The sequence below is a fragment of the Mycteria americana genome, chromosome 2 (assembly GCF_035582795.1).
Source record: "Mycteria americana isolate JAX WOST 10 ecotype Jacksonville Zoo and Gardens chromosome 2, USCA_MyAme_1.0, whole genome shotgun sequence".
Classification (NCBI taxonomy): domain Eukaryota; kingdom Metazoa; phylum Chordata; class Aves; order Ciconiiformes; family Ciconiidae; genus Mycteria; species Mycteria americana.
The window spans coordinates 98,953,737-98,972,749 of NC_134366.1; positions in this window are offsets into that span (position 1 = coordinate 98,953,737).

Here is a 19,013-nt window from a genome sequence, read left to right on the forward strand (position 1 = left end):
AAGGTGTGTTCAGGGCACATGGCTATTGTGCTATGTTACTCAAATGTTACTGTTAACTTCCAAAGTAAATAATGTCTTTATCTTTCTCTATGTATTCATCAGGGCATTGTGCTGTGTCTAGCTTATAGAATTTGGCTTTACTACTTCCATTCATCTTCTACTTGTCATGCAATGTCTAGTACAAGGGTAATTGATAAAGAAGTGTGAACTCAACTGAGTAAGATATATAGAGTGACCATGCTTTGAAAAATGTGTACGATGTTACTTGTTAATAATAAATAAGTTTAAAGAATGGTTTGTCACTCTGGATGACAGATGGCATTTCTCGGTTGGTGCTGTGAGGAAGGTTACTACAGCTATGAGATATGAACGAGTGGACTAAACTGTGAACTGTATGGGGCTTATAAGAAGGCAAAGGTTTTGGTTATTTATTTTACATATTGACTCTCAATTTCCAAAGAGGGAAGAAAACCACTTGTAGATTATAACATCAGATGTTAGTCAAAGGAAAAACTGTCTCCATAGACAATAGAAATTGTGTGGTACCTGGAGTAAGCATGTCTTCCTCTAAACAAGTAAGCTGTACCTCTTTTTTTCTTTTTCTCTCAGAAATGGCTTTCAAAGACATGATATCCTGTAGAACATGATTGCAGTCCTCTTCTCTGAGGATTTGTTGCTCACAAGCAAGCTGGAACTTCAAAAAAGCCTGTTGAAAATAGTTTCTGATAGCGTGTAGGAAAAAAATAAAAGTATGAAAGTGTTCACCCTGACAGTACGGGGCTTTCGTTTGTGCTGCTTCCGCCCGCCCTGCTTCAGAGGCCCTGTGGCAGAACATCCGAGGGATCACTTTGGCTCTGTGGGTGGTGTAGGTACAGTGTCTGTGCTAGGCCACTTCCACTAAGGTGTTTATCCGTTTGACTTAACTCAATTCCTGTATTTCCTTAGTCAGGAAAGAAAGCACTTCCGGTTTATAGAAGAATATATTTTATAGTTCTTTTACATCGTTCAATGGGCAGCAGTTTTTATTTTAATATAGATGTAATACAGGATTGTGTGTATATCAAATTGCATCAGACCTTCATAAGACAGACTGTGCTTTGAAAATTGTGTAAAGTCACATAAACTTGTGTAAATTTGTTTACATAACATCACAGTTCTTCTAAATATTATACTGATGTGCACTAAAATGTTCTGCAGTAAATAAAGTTGCTGCAAGGTTTGAAATAGATACATAGTTTGAAGTCCAAAGTATATATTTCATCTTCTGCTTCTGAAGTATATCGTTAATCTTCGAGCGGCTGCCTACTCACTTCTCTTTTCTTTCTTTATTACTAATCCATGTTTTTGTAGCCACTCGTTAAAAAGCATACATACTGACTGGGAATTTAAATCTTTTTAATATTTCATCTCATTCCTAAAAGTTTTGATTTAAATTGCTCTGCTTAATAAGGTACAGTGTTCTATTAGTATGGGACACAATTGATGAGCTTTTTGCTGGAGGATATTTCTGTTCATATAAGATTCTGCATGGTATGAATGAAACATCAGTCTTTTATGCTAAATCTTGGCTTCTTGCTTGGAATTCAGAGGTCTTTAAGCTATTTGGTAGATGGAGGCTAAAATATGCATTTGATAACACTCTATTTTCTTGAATTGGCCATGAATTTCCACTTTCTTTTGCAGTGGTCAAGATACCTTTATTGTCATTAAGTTATCAGTAGAATTTCTGGGGACAAAGTTTCTGAGAAAATGGTCTGGGAGTATTAAAACTCTGAAGTTTAATACAAACCAAAATTGAGAGAAGCAAAGCCCTTATTTACACTAAAGCCAAACCGAGACTCTCTCCCAGACTTGTTGGCAGTAAAGTACTATCAGAAAGCACTCGCTTGTCTTTCAACAACAGTCAAAACTATGAGTTTGTATGTTTGTCCTGTTTGTTTCTAATGGATTGTTGGAATATGCAGAATGGATGTTGGGTGTAAGAGTATGTTGTGAAGAGGTACATAAGGATATAAAAACCCAAAGTATGCAATCTGAACAAGTCAGGAAGAACACATACTGTTTTTTCTTAAATGCTGTTATTTGACTTCGTAAAATAGCATTGAAGTTTTACAGTTATTTTTTCTAGCTGTTTTGAAACCTTTGCCTATAGTATGCCTTTTGCATACCAGTTTCTTAGGTGCTACTGTTACAGTTCTGAATGTGTTCTGGACTTCTTGGATGTTAAAGCATATACGTTTTAAAATTATTTTATTTTTTATTTATTTTTTAAAATCCATGGATCTTGACCATGCCATCTATGAACAAGCAGATCTGTAGGTAAAAACAAGAAGAAATCCATGTCCATAGGTACAGTTGTAAAATAATGACTATGATTTTTGGGTCTTGTCTCCAAAAATGGAAAAAATACTAGCAAAAAGTCCAGTTGTTAAAAATACAAAAAATTCTAAGGCAGTACAGTGTGAGAGTAGAGAAGGGATGTTATCACTTGCGATGGCAACAGAATGTCTCGATCGGGGAAGGAGAGGTCTTTCTGGAGAGGAGCATTATATTCTCTCTATGTATATTTCTTTAAAACCTGCAGTGGCTGTTTGGACCTACAGGTGTACAGCTGCCCAGCATCCCTAGGGGGCAAATCAGAGGCATGGCAGAGATCAGGCACCCTGTGCTATGTAGGTTATTACTCTCTGCTCACTGGGACAGCTATTCCCATAAGAGTATTCCAGTGAATTTTATCACAATATTCCTGTAAAAGTCCATGTGCATTGTACTAAGGAAAGTGTCAGTTACAGGCTAGAAAATGATTGAAACTCATGGGGAGTTTTGTCAACGTATGAGGGAGTTTTTTTCTGTTGATGCTGTAATATTTTTCACTTTTTCAGGATGCATAGGCAGGGGAAGTTGTCACGTGTGGTGAGCTTCGTGCGGAGCTAGAGAGCTGGGCACAACTCAGGAGGAGAAAACATGCTATACTTCAAAAGGGTCTTCTGCTGTAGCCAGCAGAGATTTGCGTGGTGTTTGGGTATTCTGTTTTGATAACAAGCAGGAGAAACATACCTTAGAAATATAGATACAATTTCTATTTAACTCTACAGAAAACTGAGTTCATTTAAAAAAAAAATAAAATCACTGAGTTTTTTAAGCCTGAGAGAGTCTTATATGCTGTGCTCAATGACCTTGTAGCTAGAAAGCAGTTAATAACTGTTTTGCCAAGGTTGTAGACTCTGGTAAAAGGAGCTCTTGAGATGTGTGTTGCTGTCTCTATTGCAAGCCTGCATTCAGCTGTTACCAAAATAGAAAGCAAACTTGTTCTGAGCTAAATGCTTGTCTAATTGCTTTAGTTAGCCCCAAAGATGATACTACAACAACACTCTTGGAAAAGCTATTACAATGTTTAATTGTTCAGCTATTGGGTTTTCTTGGCTAACCTAAATTTCACTTGTTCCAGTTTAAACTCAGGTTTTTCTTCCTTTGTGTTCCAGACTGGATGAAGATGTCATTTGCATTCTCTCGCAGAGATGTATTAGAGACTTCCTTTTTTTTTCAGGCTATGATTTATATTCTCATTCCTTACAGATAACATCCCTGAAATCCTTTCAACAGTCTTGCTCCACTGCATTAAGCTCTCTCCAACTACTCGTTTTCTTTGAGATGTGACACCTCAAACTGGATGTTACTGTTCTAGTAGCTTTGTTAATGCCCAGTAAAAAGGAAAAATTAACTTAAGTGTCCTCTAGGCTGTATTTCACTTAGTGTATCCTGTCATGCTGATTGACTTCTTCAGTCATATGACACATTGCGTAGGTTTATCTTGGGATCCATTATAACCTTTGATCCTAAAGGGCTTTCACCTAGCCCTCATTGTACCTCATTGTACTGACTTATTGCTATCAAGACTAAAACTTCCTTGCGCTTGCAATTTATTAAAGGCATGGAGGTGTTTTTTTTTCCAGACACTTCAGCTTAAGATCCTTTTGCATTTTAGTCTTGTTCTGTTCTTCCATGTACTTTTGACCCTTAATGTTACTAATGAAAATACTAACTGCTGTTGGGTGTAAGACAGATCCCTTCATATCTGTCTGTGATGAACCATTGTGTTTTAAGTCTCCTATGCGTAGATACTCGGCACATTTTTTCCAATCCGTTATGCATGTTCTTTATGATAGCCTCATAGAGGACATACTGTCATGACTGAATTTTGAGGAGGTCTCAAAATGTGACCACATCAAGATAGAGACAAGACTTCAGTTGTTTCTCCTGTATTCTAAAGATATGTTGCTTGTTTTGTAGAAGGAAGCTAGGCTAATCTAAAATGACTGTTCTTGATAAAACCACATTCTCCTGATTTATTTTTTTAAATTTATTTTTGTCTTCTCCAAAGGCTTTAAATTGTTTAAATATGTGCTTCCATATTTTTTATGAATTTAAGTCTATATGGCTGGTCTACAATATCTTTATTACTCCTAAACCTTTCTTTTAAAAGGAGGAAATGTTCATTGGTTTTCATTCATCTGGATGGTTACTATCTCCCACCATGTTCAATTTTTATTGTGAATAACTTAGAGAATTTAGTGATACAATCTCAGAATATTCAACAATGGATTACATCTTACCCAAACAACTTTAAAAACATTGAAAAGAACTCTCCAAGATGTCCTTCTACTATTTTAGCCAGCAATCTTATCCCTTTGTCCCTGCTATTGAGTTGGCGCTCTCATTGTGAGTTACCTGTCTAATGAAGGCAGGCAGAGGAATGCTAACCTTTGGCATTCTCAGCGTTACTTGTTCTGCAGTAGTTTATATGCAACTCAAATGCACAGCAGATTGGTGTAGAAGTTACCTGAAATGGCTTTGGGTTCAAAATAGAAGGGCAGTACTGAGGCAGTAGTAGGTTTTTAACAAACTTTGCTTAAAGATGCACGCTAAGGGACAAAAGCTGTATTTGAGCTTTTGCTTCCTCCTTTTCTCCCAAGCAAGTTAAGGAGGCAGTACCTGGTGGAGCTGCAAACACTGAGTGTCTGTCAAGTGGAAGAACATTGCCTGCCCCTAACAGTGCTTAAATGCAACCCTGGCTGCTACCAAGGCTTGCTTTCCTGCAGGAGGGGAATGGTTTGTTGCAGAAGGGCAATGTGGTATGAGAATTCATTCTGAGCTGCTGTCTTGCCACATATATTTATGTGTATTGTATACTATTAATGTCTAACATCACTGGCAGTGTGCATCTTGAGCTGTACTAGGAGAATAATGGGATATATAGAAAGCAGCCTCTGATAGCAGAGCTGTATATAGACCTTTACTTTTTGATAAAAATAAACTTTTCAGATTAAAAGAGTTAATACTGATTCCATTCCACAAGTTCCAGAAGAACAGACAAATGGGTCCTCTGCTGATATGCAACTAATAACTTCTCAGTTATGTATTTGCAGCTGACTTGCTTTTTTTTTTCCATTGATAATGAAGGTTAAGCTGAATTCTGATTAATTCTCCCCATCCTCAATGTATTCTCAAGATAATTTTGATAGTTACAGAAATGCTCAAGTGGTACCTTAAATATTCTTGATGGTGCTACATAGAAACGATGCCGTTTGAGAGAGGAATCACAGAATCTGGATTTGAAATTAAGAAATGAAATCTACTTGTTAGCCAAAGCACAAACACAGAATGCAAACAGGAATCCGCATGTCATCCTGATCTTTAATACAGAAAGTGATCTTAATTTAGGACCTTAATACTTTTTCACTTTTTTATTGTTGTTGAGGAAAACAGTCTCTCGCTTGAAAGAATTTAGAATTCAGCAGAGATCAAATCTGAATTAATTACGCATTTTTGTCATTCATTGTGTTGTGTAGTTGCGATTGTCTGCCAATGTTTCTCAACTTTCCCAAGTCTAACCTCTTAAACTGGAATGCAACTGGCATGGGAAGACTTGCAAATGCCATAATCAAGAAATATGAATATAATTAAAGCAGTAATTTCTTACTACAGGCATATCTTACTTATACATTCCACTTTCACTGTCAGTATGGAAATGAACAGAGCAATATATATTCATAAAGTATTGTGCAGTCATATTCTAAGATTTTTTTGTAGCTGTTTTCTCACAGGCTCTTCTGGAGATTTACAGTCTCTTACTCCCAACAACTAATAAACCCAGTTGTTGTGTTTTGTTTTTTAAGTGTCAACACAGAACCACAGTTCCTACTGGTGGTTATAAATGTGGCAAGAATTGCATGTCTGAACCCATTATTCCCTGATAGAAAGCGTTCAGTGTACTTGGAGGAAAATGGGGCAACTGTTTATCCATTCATAAATTGTAATGCTAGAAATCTCCTACCTCTTTCCATTTCAGTCCTGATTTTGAATGTCTCATAGTCTGGACTATCCAATGAGATGTTTGCTGTTGTTTGGGGTCTGGGATTTTACCTCAAGGAATAAAAAGTCAATCTGACAATCTACAAGCATTCAGTTGGGCCCATCTTAGTTTTAGATTCCTTGAGGAAACTACTTCTCCAGTTCTGCAGTGAAGTTTTAGCTTCCTAAAAGAAATACAGTTCTCAACACCTGCAGTTGTATTTAAAATATAAAATAATGAGGTGGCTAATGTGGTTTCATGTGCTTTTTGTGTCCATCCCGCCCTCCCTGCTATGATTTGTAGGCTGCTTTGCATTTATAATTTGATATGCTTTAAAGCAAATATTCTTCACTTACTGATGACAAGTCAGTCCTATAAAACTCTTTGATGCAAAACAATGATAATAGTCTTTTCTTTGTTTCCAAATGATAGCTTTAAAACCTGTAATTTTAAACCACCTGCAGTTAGAGTAAATACCAGTTTCACAGTCTGATCTGCTGCTACATTTTACTTTCACGTACATGTTTTGATGCAGTTCTCTTTCTTTTTCCACAGATGTGGCACAGGTTTCTGTAGTGACTTCCTGCTTAATTGGCTTCACTACAATTAAATATCAGACATAAGATTATGGCTTGTTGCTTTGTCTTTTCCTCTAGTGTCTACTTTTGCTGAGGTGCCAGGCATTCCTGAGCCAGGTTGACCCCAGAGAGAAGTAAATTTTGAAATCTAACTTGAATACAGGAGCTGAGGAGTTTTAACTGGAAAAAAAACCAAAACACCACCAACAAAAAAAAAACCCAAACCCAACCTGTATTAAGGAATGAACAACTCATCTACTGTTGTTGGTTTAGACTTTAAAGAGCACCTATGACTTTTGCATGGGTTTATTTGGATCTGTGTGGTCCAGATTGACAGATTTCCCTCCTGGAAACTTTCTTTTCATATGAACAAGTAGGCATTATAAATTCAGCCCATAAATGTGTTACAGTCTGACAAAATGGGGACTGCTACAAGAAGACAGAAATCTGCCTCTTTTTGATGTCTCTTGTGCTTATGACTAAGAATGATCTGCTGTCCTATGAGTTAAAATTCTGGTATATACATTTGTTACCCTTCATGTCAAGAAAAGGAGGTGATGTTTTTGCACCCTGAGATGATCTGCTGGGGCTGGTAATGGTCCCAGTTCAGGCACCACTGATCAGAAGATGCAGAACACTTGTGGAAGAGGCTGTGAGACCAAGTTGGAGGAGGAGGAGGAGCTGCTGCAAGGAAAAGGGTCTTTAAAGGAGCAAGTCAACTTTGAGTTTTATGGCTTTGCTCACTAACATAACCTTGATTTTTTTAGACAGAGCTGCGTCTGATTCTCCATGTTTTTTTCCCTAGATGTTCAATAGTGTGGCACTTAATGCAACTTGCAGCCCTTAGCCCTATTATTAAAATCAAACACACAAATGTGAGGGGTAAGTATCTTCTTCGTGATGAAGTCTTATACTTCATTGTACTAATAAAAAAAATGGTTTGTATGCTGCTTTTAGAAATAGATGAAGGCAAAATTAAAGTGTCTGTACAACCTAATCAGGCACAGTCTTGGATCAGACAGATTATAGTTGATCTAACTCTGCAGTCATGCCACCCTGTTCAGAGAAAGCTGGATTTGCCCCTGAAAAAAACGCCCCAAAACCAGAAACAAAAAACAACAACAAAAAAACCCCAAACCCCCAACACCTAAAAAACTGCCCCATTTCAAATAGACTATAGTCTTTTTATAGTAGGGAAACAGCAGTACCTTTTTCTGCAGTAAAACCAATTATTTTTTATTATAACAAGAATATTTTGCTAGAAATGCTTTTAAATTTCACATTCATGAAATCCAGAGCAATTTTTCTTCAGAAAAAGACATGCTGCTCTGATGTTGAATTATATTTCAAGCTATATTATGTCATGTGTACACTTGGTTGCAGACACATCTAGGTGTATTTATGATAATCTATAACTAAAGGGAGTGCTAATCGTCTTTGCAAAAGCTAACAAAGTTACTTTTTAAAGAATCACATAACTGCAGATTTGCTCATGCTCCTACTGAAAGTAGAGATTTTGGTATTTTTATGCCTGTGCTGGGAGAAAATGCCTGCTTCCAGCCCATTTGAGCTGTTTCTTTGTTTTTCTGTTAATAAAGTGGTAGGACCAATGCCCAAGTTACAAGGATGTGAACAAAGGACTGTTAGCCCTGCTTGCCGTCTGGGGGAGTGCTCCCCAGCCTGGGTCCCCGCAGCCCCCGGGGGAGCACTCCTGGGCTACTCACCAGCTGCTGCCTGAAGGAAGCCAGCAAAGCAATCCCTACAGCGAGGGTGCAACCTGCCTGGCTCCCTGCAAAAATTTTAAGCGATTGAATAGAGTTCATACTGCTTCATCAGCCTCCCGCTCCGACTTCATTGTCAAAGCCAGCAGGATACACTGCATAGTCTTAGCATTTAGTAAAAATAAGCACCATCCGATGAAAGCGAGTGGGTCATAATCTGGAGAGGCTGATCCTTTGGTGGCTCTCCAGGTCCTTGTGGTATTACTTGATGTTGTTAGGACCATCTTCTTTTTTCTCTTCTCCTGTCCTCACTACTTGCTTCTTGTAGGTTCCTAATTGCTGTGTGCAATCAGTTCTTTGTCCTGTCAAATGCCTTGACAAGTCTACCATGCTGCCAATCCTTGTTTCTAGCTATTTCTGCGTTTTGACCAGTATAGCAGGGCAAAGGAGCAGATGATTTTCTGCGGTTTTCAAATTGACCTATGATAATGTCAAATAGACCTATGTCTATGTTAACACTGGCTTAGCCTACGTACAGGTTGTATGTTCTCTTACCACAAAGTTTCTTATTTGGTAGTCATTTGCCTTCGTTATTTTGGAGCCTACATTAAGGCTCCAATCTGTATCTACAAATGTTCTGAAGTGTCATAACATAAAATATATTTGGATCAAATAAAAGGTCCGGTAGACAGCTAAGAGTGGAGCAAGATTCTCCCATCGTAACCTTTCAGTATTCAGCTGTCTGCTGTGATTCAGGTTCCTTCTGTGCCAGGCCCTGCATCTGTACCTGCAGGTAACTCCAGGTTCAAATTTAACTCCAGTTCTCTTGTAATGTTTTTCCAGATATGAATGACCCTCAGATGTGGTGCCTTTCTGGCAATGAAATGATCTATAGGAAGTTTTGCTTTCAATTGGAAGTGAAATTATTGGAAGGTAATTTGTTAGAAAGGGCAATCTGATTCGCTGTTATCATTGTCCAAAACATACATGAAAATAAGAGTCTGTTTCATCCTCTTTTCTATTGAAACAGGAAAGTACGAACTTTTGTTCCTCTGTGTTTTGTTTTTTTTTGGGGGAGGGGGTTGTTGGTTTTTATTTTTATTTGTGGCTAGCCTTTTCTTGAAGGAAGATATTTGCTGATTAAACTGCAGGGTGAAAGATTTTGTTCACAGTTCAAATGTCAGAGGCATAAGTTCATAAATATTCTATATGGCCTATACTGACTGCTTGATGCCATTTTCATGAGGTGCTTTTCTGTATTACAAAGAAAGACGTTTGAAATTAAATATTGAAACTAACTGGGATATTAATTACTTAGTAATGATTAAGCAACTGTTCACCAAAGACAGGAGCATAAGAACTATCTCTTCAAACATTAAGAAAAATAATACTTTCTTGATGAGCATTGTAAGTTTAAAGACTTAATAGGAATCAAGTCATTTTTAAGAGCCTATATAAAGAGTCAGAAGACTACATTTGCAAAAAAAGGGAAAGTATGAACTCATTTGAGTCAGAATTTCCACTATTAAAATCTGGTTGAAATAACAGTATTGAAGGAAAAAGGTTAAATCACTGGCCATAAAAACATTGTATTACAACCCTGCTGTCAGTGTATCAGTGGCTGAATATCCATGCACTGGGGACACTAGTTTCATTGCAAGAAGTACTGAACTAAAGAAATCCAAAGGTTGTATTGAGGCATTGGCAGCTAAATCCCTCTGTGGGGCCTGTTGTTCCCTGTAAAGTAGAATATAGAGAGTTAAGATGGCTTCTGGAGCATATCACTTTTGTTCCTTTGCTTCTCTTATTTACCCCTGTATGTTTCCTGTTTTATCCCCTCTTGTGCACAATTTTCCTCTTGTTATTTTCATTATAGTCTATCCTTCTCATCTTTGCAGGCAGCAAAGATCAGCAACAAAAAGATGATGAAAAGAAAACTCTGAAGAAACAATCAGGGCATCGACAATTCTCCCTTGCATCTAAAGAGAGGTTCCTACCCCAGGCCCATGGTGATTTTATGGTATCAGTGAACATGAGATGAGTTTAAGTCTTCTCTTTCGTAGTGAGATAGTCTCTGTGCAAATATATTTGATGGAGGTTGTATGTGAGAGTCTGTTGGCATTTTGGTTTTTATCTGAAGTCACAGAAGATACAAAGTCAGTATCTTAATTTCATATTTTTATTTAATCTTGTGCGTATATATATATATATATAAAAATAAAACCACACCAAAATTTAGTGGCTTTTTCAGGAGCAAGATATTTCTACACTTTGGACTCTGCTTTATTTTTCTGTAAATATAAAATAATTATATGTTGAATTTCCATTCACTCAGGAAAGAATACTTCTGCATATAGACTGTAACCTCTCCAAGTTATGTTATAGTCATTTTGTATAACTTATTATTATGCTGTTACCTTTAAGGTACCTGACTTTTGGTAACAGTTCTTTTCATAAGGCTGCTATTAATTTAAATTGTTAGAAATTGATCCTAAATGTCCAAAAGTATGAAAGTGTGTGGTGGATGCAGGTACTGCAATATCAATGACAACTCTGCATTGGGAAAATGCTGTTCTTTCAGTTCCTCTCATGTGCTTTAGATATCCAGTCTTTGGTGATGTTTTGTAACTTCCAAATGAAATCCAACCTTTCCAATTAAAACGGAATATTGAATGTTTTTCATCCCTTTCCACCTACAAATAAGGAAAACTAGTGAGGATTGCTTCTCTGCATTTAATCGCGCCTTGGGGGGTGATACCTGGGTCCCCCTGATGTGAGGGAATCCAAGAAGTAATGTGGAGTTGTTTTTGAGTGTGTAGCTGATGAAATGAAGTGGAAGGGGATGAGGCAAAAGAATGTGGCTGTGGAGCTGTATTTTTTGTTAGAATTCTGGTGGGATTATTATGGTGAACTCTAAGCTTACTGTACAACTAGGGTAATTATAAGAAATGAGAAAGTAATCCTAAAATCATAGAATACTTTGGGTTGGAAGGGACCTTTACAGGTCATCTAGTCCAACCCCCCTGCAAGAGCAGGGACACCTTCAACTAGATCAGGTTGCTCAGAGCCCCATCCAACCTGACCTTGAATGTTTCCAGGGATGGGGCCTCCACTACCTCTCTGGGCAACCTGTTCCAGTGCCTCAACACCCTCATTGTAAAAAATTTCTTTCTTAAATCCAGTCTAAATCTGCCCTCCCTTAGTTTAAAACCATTGCTCCTTGTCCTGTCACAACAGGCCTTGCTAAAAAGTCTGTCCTTGTCTTTCCTATAGGTCCCCTTTAAGTACTGGAAGGCTGCTATAAGGTCTCCCCTCAGCCTTCTCTTCTCCAGGCTGAACAACCCCAACTCTCTCAGTCTGTCCTTGAAGGAGATGTGCTCCAGCCCTCGGATCATTCTCGTGGTCCTCCTCTGGACCTGCTCCAACAGGTCCATGTCCTTCTTGTGCTGAGGGCTCCAGAGCTGGACGCAGTACTCCAGGTGGGGTCTCACCAGAGCAGAGCAGAGGGGCAGAATCACCTCCCTCGACCTGCTGGCCGCGCTTCTTTTGATGCAGCCCAGGATATGGTTAGCCTTCTGGGCTGCGAGCGCACATTGCTGGCTCATGTCCAGCTTTTCATCCACCAGTACCCCCAAGTCCTTTCCTGCAGGGCTGCTCTCGATCACATCATCCCCCAGCCTGTATTGAAACCGAGGATTGCCCCGACCCAGGTGTAGGACCCTGCACTTGGCCTTGTTGAACCTCATGAGGTTCACACAGGCCCACTTCTCCAGCTTGTCCAGGTCCCTCTGGATGGCATCCCGTCCTTCTGGCATGTCAGCTGCACCACTCAGCTTGGTGTCGTCTGCAAACTTGCTGAGGGTGCACTCGATCTCGCTGTCAATGTCATTGATGAAAACATTGAATAGCGCTGGTCCCAGTACAGACCCCTGAGGGACACCACTTGTCACTGATCTCCATCTGGATGTTGAGCCATTGTATATTAAGAGTAAATAATTGGTAATATATTAGGAGTAAATAATTGGTGTTGTCTACTTTATTGTACTGTTGAGGTACAGGGAATTATCCAAGTACCTCAAGCAACCTCAGGTGCTGGGCATTGCTATGGAGTTAGAGCATCTTGTACCAGCAGGTTCATCTGGAAAGGGTAAGGAAAGTTGCAACTACTGCTGACAGAATTAAAAAAAAAAAAAGGGGGGGGGGGGCTAGTTAGCTGAATATGCTGACCTAAGCTTTCCTGAATAAGGAAAAAATTTTAAAAGGAATAAAAAAATAATGTTTCTATGTGAAATGTTTGAAAGCTACTGAAGACTAATGAGGCCAGTTCTGAAATAAAATGTCAAAATGAAACATTATTTTTGAGATTTATTTTTTTTCCCCCTCATGTTTTCCTAGAACTGCAGTTTTGGTAAGCGCAGTATTGCTTATGTCTTCCTTCTCTCTTACGCCTTCATAGTTTCTCTGTTTGCAAGCTTGACACTCCCAGCTGGTCTGCAGACAACAACTGTACTTTAAAGTCCAAGCCGCATCAGTGAAAACCAGTAATTGGACCACCGTATTTATTCGCAAATACTATATCGAGTGTTCAGTCTGCATTGCATTAACCTGACGTGGCTGGTTGGGGTAGCACAGGCGCTGCCAGGTGTCAGCGCTGTTGGGTGGGCGCAATGGAGAAAGGACGCAGGAGGAGGGGGGTGAGATAAGGGAGACCCCACCTGTGGACACAGAACTCTGGTGCTGGGTCTGACTGGGAGAACAAAATTACTAATTGACCTGCACATGTTTAAAAATGGCTGAGCTATTTTGGCAGTCGTACCCCATCCTTACCTTGCGTGTATAATTCTGGGTGGAATTGTGCTGCAGGTTTATACGGCACGGTGCCTTTCTTCTCCATTATCTTTTGAAAGGGGCGTAGTAAAACACTTGTAAACTCATTGGAGCAAATTATAAGTGATGGCTGAAACCAAGTTTCTACCCATCAAATGCCCAGAAGGAATGCAAATACTGCTGTGAAATTGTGGCTTTTACAGGGGTTGCAGCAATGTTTTTTTTATTTCTAAAAGGAAGGAGTGAGAACCCCTGCCCATCTTTCTGCTTTCTTATTCACTGGTCTACCTGTTTATTAGCAAGACACAGTTTTGGGGTTGTAGCGAGATTATGTTGGAGGGGGCGGAGGTTAGTTGTTGCTTTTTGTGTAGTTGGTTTTGGTTTGGGGTGGTTTGTTGTTGTTGGGTTGGGGGGGGTTGGTGTTTTGTGGTTGGTTTTTTTTGTTGTTGTTGGGGTGTGTGTGGTTTTTTTTTGAACTTCAGTAGAGTGGAGATGAGGACCAACCTAAACTCTGCTCAGCTGGCCTGATAATGATAACGTGGAGAATTTTAAATGAACTTAAACAGATTTTGGATGCGTAAATCTCAAATTGATTCAGAAAGGCCTTACTTGGCAGCTTGCTAGTCTCTCGGGAGGTGAAGGTACATGGTTTCAATTTTTCATTTTTGGTCCCTAAGTTCTGATACCGAGCTGATCCACAGTATTTGGGATAAGGACTGTGTGTACATGTACATATGTAAATTAGAAACTGATTCCTGGCATCTCAGAAATCAGCCTTTTCCACAGCAGGAAGAGATGAATAGTTCAACAGCAGAAAACTATGCACCAAATTCTGTAACATCGTCAGACAGGCGGACCACCACAGTTCCCCAAGATCTAGCATCACAAAGACCTGTCCACAGAAATGTAGGCAAAACAAGGGCTGATAGTTCAGGTGTCTTCTTACTGTGCTGATTTTTCAGGGTTTGGTTATTGACCAGTGTGATTTATTATCTTAAATTTTGCCCTTTCCCGGTGTTGACAGATGCTTTTCACATTGGAGATAGATAAAACTGGGAGGACTGGGGTCTGTTATATTTGAGTGGATTTTAGAAAGGCAAAAAAAAAAAAAAAAAAAAAAAAAGTCCCTCAAGATAACTGATTGACTTGTAGAACAACAGAAATGTAAAGACTGCTTTTAGATGCTTGATGTATCTGCTAGAATTCAGACAGCTCCTTCTCAGATCTCCTCATTACCGAAATTCTCTTCTATTTTTTTAACCAATATGGCAATAACCATTACAGGGGGAGGAGGGTTACATCCATTGCAGAGAGGTGTTGGGAAATATTTTTCCATAAATATACATGTTTTGGCAGCTACTTTTATGATTAACTGACACTTTTTCTGGCAGAGAGAGGGGTGTTAAACTGATCAAAACATTTCATTAATACTGTCTAAAAATATAGCACCTTAATAAAATAAGAGCCATCCATCTGTATAAATCTCTGGAAATTTGAGTCTGCCATAGATTAATATGTTCTATATATCCTATGGAATCCATCCTTTTTTATCCTGCCCTTTCTTCTGCAGAAAAAATGTGAGGATGCCAGGATGATGTAACCCTTAATGCTTCAAATCAATTTACAAAGGTGTCGCGGATGGAGTGAGTGTGCACTTCACTCACAAGAGAGAAGTAAAAATATAGTTTATTGATACAGAATAGGGAGTTGAAGTTCAGTGTGACAGTGTTTTAACAAGATTCGATGGCAAGGTACACTTGATCATTTACTGCATAGAGGACAGGGTCAGACAAAACTGTCAGGGAGACCCTCCCGTTGAGTCATGAGGTTCGGAAAAGGACCCCCTTGCTTTCTAAACTCCTTCTCAGAGAGGAGTCTAGGTGCGGCTAGATCCAGTCCTAGTCCCAGACTTGGTCAACGGTTTATGTCTAAAGGATTATATGTGCGCAATCAATCCTTTATATCACTTAGCTAAGATTTCAAAGTTTAGCATGCTATTAGTCGCTTACCAAGGATCTGTTGCAGTGAGGAATCTCTCAACCTCGAGAAGTAACCTTGAGAGGCGTCCCTGCTCAAGGGGAGATCCTGGCGTGCAGCCCACTGCCGTGCAGGAGAGCTCAAAGGGCTCTTGGGCTGCTCACTATTTATGGGGGATAAGATGATTGACCCATAGTCATATTTGCATGCCGACCACAGGTTTTAGTTTCTTCGGTGAGTGCATTGCACAATAGCCCTAGGCTATTGTGTTGTTATCTGTCTCCTGAATCCACTTTGAGCTGATGCAGCCATCATGACCAGGTGCATCCATTACGACCACCACTGGTGGTTATCACCTAAGCAGGGTTGCAGGAGATAAAGGTCTGTGGCAGGGGAAGCACACCATCACAGAAGGGTATGGTTTTCATTTTTTTTAACTTTTTTTTTTTTAAATCTCTTTGCAAACATGAGCAACTATATGAGCAATTATGTCTATAGCCATCTGACTGGGTTTGCAGTGAAATGGGAAGGCAATGGAATACAGCTAATAAGGCACACATGCCTTTAGAGGAAGGAAAAATTAGAGCCTTCTATATCTCAGTGGTACCAATCTGCCAATTAAGTTTTAGTGGGTTGTTTTTTTTTTTTTTTGCATTTTGTATCTTGCCTCCATCTCTTGTTTTGTATATACTGTGCAGCTGTGACTGTAAGGTAGTTGTCACCTTTTGGGTGGCTTCTGAGGCTTAGCTTCAGGTTTATCTGTCGTTATATTATCTGTATGGCTCACTACACTTCTGTCAGCCTTGTCTGCGCTAAAGGTGTGTGACTGATGCAGCTGAGCAGCCAGGTAGGCGACAGGATGACGAGTGGTAACAGAGCAGCAGTGCAGTGATGGTCCCTCCTGTTCTGGAGCTGAGCAGAGCTGTGCTTGCTCCTGCAGAGAGGGCATGTGCACAGACCTGTGCAGTGAAAGCGTGGTCGGTGGCTTATTTCTAGAGCCGTTTAACATCTGGAGCCAGAGTTAGCCATGAACTAAATGATCCGGTTAGCTGTGGAGAAAGTACTACTTGATTTTATTTTCCTTCTGCTCTTTCCTCCTTTCTCTCATCTGTCCTACCTTCCCCTCAAACCCCTTCTGTTACGGATCCCTAAGTGCCTGTTAGAGCCTTGTATCCATTCCTGTTCTTCCGCTGCCTTTGAGCCGTCCCACCAAGCTGCTGCTTCTGCACTGCCTGAGCTCCTGCAAGAGGGAGCATTGATTGTTCAGGGCAGGTGATGTCTCTGCCTCTTTTGTATCTGGGGTATAGGAAGGAGAGGAGGACAGAGGGGGCCAAAGCCTAAAGCCCTGTGTTCAATATTGCTGCAGGTATGGTTCAGATACAGTTGTCATGGCATGCTGCAGCTCTCAAAGATATCTACTATAACACACAGAATTTTTGAATGATACAGCTGTAAATATCTGCTAAACCCTTATGAAATTGAAATCTGAGATGTATAACTTGCCCAAACTGGAGAAATGTTTTCCACGAGGTGAGGAAACATGGAGTTTTCTACCATGAAGTCAAATCCTTGTTATGTTAAATCCCTGATGACAATACTTGGACTATTTTTTCTCTGTAATTCAGTTTAAAAATCTTATCTCTGGGAATTTAACTGAAATTTTCAAATGACTACATTTGGCTAAGCCATAGGTGGCTTAAAATAAGGCCTTGAAAAGGAAACTATTGAGTAAGCCTGAGTTGACTAGCAAGACATTACCGACTATGCTTTCTGCAAGTCTTGCACTCTATGCTGTAGTTACAATCAAAGCATATATAGAGTTATGTGCTTTGAAACAGAATGCAAGTGGAGCTAGTTCATATAGCCTCCCATAAGCTTTAACAAAAATAATACTTTATTTTTATAACTGTTAATCAGGATGTATTTATAGACATCTCTATTCAACTTAAAATAATTAAGGTTTTTATATTTATCTGTCTCTGAAAACTGTTATCATTAGCCATTTTTTGTTGTAAGTGTCATAGTGCATTGGAAGAAGCTGTAACAAGTGGCTTTATTTTACAAATAGTGGTATAAATATAACTTTCTTTATCATATTAGCTTGTTATCATTATGAAATGCAAAAACTATGCAGCTGTCCACATATCTACAGAGAATCTAGTTCATTTATATATTTAATCAGACTTAAGACATCAGTTACTTTTTCTGCAAACATAACGCAATTTGTTACTGCTTATTCAGTCAGCACAGTTTTGGCAGACTAAAAAAGACATCCCCCTTCCCCCTTATAGTGATTAATTTATTCAGAATAAAAGGAAGCCATTATACCGGAAAAAAAGTTTTCCAACATGCATTTTCCAAAATCCTTGCAAGAAATACGGACTTCATTTGTCCACTTACTGTGGGGTTTTACTAGCCTCTTCAGTCTTGCTTTAAACTTGGAGTATGCTATACTTTGTGCTATCTTCATATGATATATTATGATCACTAAAAACTAACAAAATTTATGGGCCTCATGAGAGCTACATGTGCTTGATATGCGTCTGATAGTTGACTGTTTAAAATATGGACTTGTTATGGACCCAGGAAGGCACACAAATTTTTGAGACAATGACTTCCTCTGTGGCACTTCGCCTCTCAAATTTTCTATTTGTCTTTGGAGCACCTTTTAACCACAAAATGCATGCTTCCTTTTCTGTCTCTTTTTTTTTTTTTTTTTTTTTAAATACCTCACTTGTACCAGTACAATAAAGTACTTGGTTAGCCATTCACAATTAATTATGTAAGCATAAAAATACGTATGACAGGTGCAGTTTTTGCTCATGCAAACGGGAACCAAGTGTTGGACTTCCTTCAGCTGCAAACTTGTGATTTCATGGCATTAATTGGTATCTTAATGATGAATCTATCCCTTTATAAAACACAATATTAACATATTGCTGGATAGTAAGAAAAAGACTAATGGAACCTAAATGTTGCCCATGATAAATTTTTCAATGTGGGAAAATATGGTAAGGTAATCTGTTTACTTTCGTATACTCCCTCTTCTCTCATGTTCAGGAAGTAAAGAAGGAGGAGAACTTAATCTTGTCATCTAATACATAGGGTAAGTCAGGAATAAAACCAAGGTGCTTGAGCAGAATGTTTAAAGAATGTCAAGCTCAGTGGAATGAAGGTAAAGCCACTAATGTTGGTCTCTTTTTTTGATAGTACTACTTCTTATTGCTCAACACCCCTGGGGCTTTGCAAAAATCCCCTAGTTTTTTTTTTCTTCTTTCCTTTTCCATCTTCCCCTCTCACCCACACCACACTCCAGTTGTTATTCCCCTAGAAATGAGTTGTGGTGCGTTGCCCCTGGCCAGCAGCTAACCACCCACCCAGCTGCTCACTCATTTTCTACCCCCAGCAGTACAGGAGAGAGGATAGGAAGAGAAAAAGCAAGAAAAATCATGGTCAAGATAAAAACAGGTTAATAAATGAAGGGAAGAGGAGAGAGGAAAAAAGAAATGATGTGAAGGCAATCATTCATCACCTCCCATAAGCAGACCGATGCCCAGC